This window comes from Egretta garzetta, unplaced genomic scaffold (genome assembly GCF_000687185.1).
Source record: "Egretta garzetta isolate BGI_Z169 unplaced genomic scaffold, ASM68718v1 scaffold149, whole genome shotgun sequence".
Taxonomy (NCBI): domain Eukaryota; kingdom Metazoa; phylum Chordata; class Aves; order Pelecaniformes; family Ardeidae; genus Egretta; species Egretta garzetta.
This window is the reverse complement of record NW_009269998.1, coordinates 2,043,897-2,045,373: the sequence shown is the minus strand read 5'-3', so window position 1 is coordinate 2,045,373 and position 1,477 is coordinate 2,043,897. Positions and strand designations below refer to the sequence as shown.

At 36.8% G+C, this 1,477-nt stretch overlaps 1 long non-coding RNA gene across 2 annotated transcripts in view; it reads left to right on the top strand.

Moving 5' to 3' along the window:
• The window catches only part of LOC118453228, a 72,587-nt gene that overhangs the window by 42,617 nt on the left and 28,493 nt on the right, over positions 1–1,477 (top strand). The gene's annotated exons all lie outside the window — the stretch shown is intronic.

Sequence of the window (1,477 nt, the reverse complement as noted above, 5' to 3'; positions counted from 1 at the left end):
TGGAAGACAGATTTTTATGCATTCATGCATTTTTAAATCTCTTAAAAATCATTATCCTTTTGTACACTAGAGTTGTGTTATTCTGATTTTTCAGATCTGCTATCATAGCAGGCCCCAAACTGTCAGCAGCACAGTGATTCTAAAAATAATTGGTCTGGCGGAAAAGGAGAAATACTTCTCTCATTCATCTTCAGCACTAGTCACCTTCTCTCCCTGCAGATTGGCAGGAGAGCAGTAAAGAAGCTGTGGAGAGTGTATCTGTTTCCATTTCTAGGTTCTATTTAATGACATATACTTGTACAGTCATCCGAGGGCCTTGCCTAAAAATTTCTTCAGTGTCTATAAGAAATGAGACTAGCCAAAATTCTTGGTTTGGAGACTGCAGTAATCATTACATAATGAGATTATAGTTGGAGAATTTTTATGCTTTTTTCTCCAGTATTACCTGCTTGTCCATTTGAAACCGGCACAATGACTCTGACTAAAGAACAAGTGTAGCAGTTAGTAAGAAATTTTGGGTTTTGTATATTGATTTAATGAATTGATTATGATTCATTTTAACCCTTTCTCTCAGCTGAGAGAGTGGCCAGCCTCTCTGACAAAAAGCAGTGCTTGAGAGCTAGGCTGAATTTAGTGTGAATGAAAATAATTCTATGAAACATTAACAGGGTGAAAAAGCAAAAAAAAAAAAATACCCCAAACCCAAATCTCCACAGTCCTATGTCAATATGACGCTTAGAGTTCAGTGATACTACCTCACTGACAAAGAGAAAAATGTAAATTAATATTTTAAAGCTTTCAATATTTTTCAAGGTAGTTTGGATTTAGAGTGCTATTTGCCTAAGGACTTTCCGATTATGTCTTTCACTCAAGTTGCACAGGAAAGATGATCTGTCAGAATTTATCAGCAGACAAATAATTATTTATCCTCTTCTGTAGGCTCCTATTTATAGTATTTGTCAAGCAGGTTCTCTCCTAGGGAGGAATTACAATACAAGCACTACATGGTGTGATGAAAGCCTTCCCATACCTCAGGCTTTGTAATTTCCTTTTAGCTGAAATAATTGCCATAGTAAGATATAGGGTCTAAAAAGCTCTTAGGGTTTTAACTGAAAGTCCTGTGCTATTCAGAAGATGCCTTGGTTACAAGCAGATGCTTCTGTTTTCCGGCAATCCTGAAATCAAGGCTCTTCTATAAATGAAAAAGAACCCCTCATTTTCTCTGTTGCTAGGGAAATGGCAAGAGAGAAAGAATCCTTCCTCTTCCTTGAAGAAATGACCAATTTGTGTCATAAAATATGTCATTACCAGTATTTTTTAGCTCTGTATTTTCATCTGTCCAAACAATCTTGACCAAGTCTGAGATAAGATAGTCTGACAAGACTTAGATGCTAATTGGGCTGGTAAGATCTCATCACTCTCGGTTAAGTAAAATAACGAGAAAGCGGCTAGTTATGGCCATTGGCCTATCCCAGCT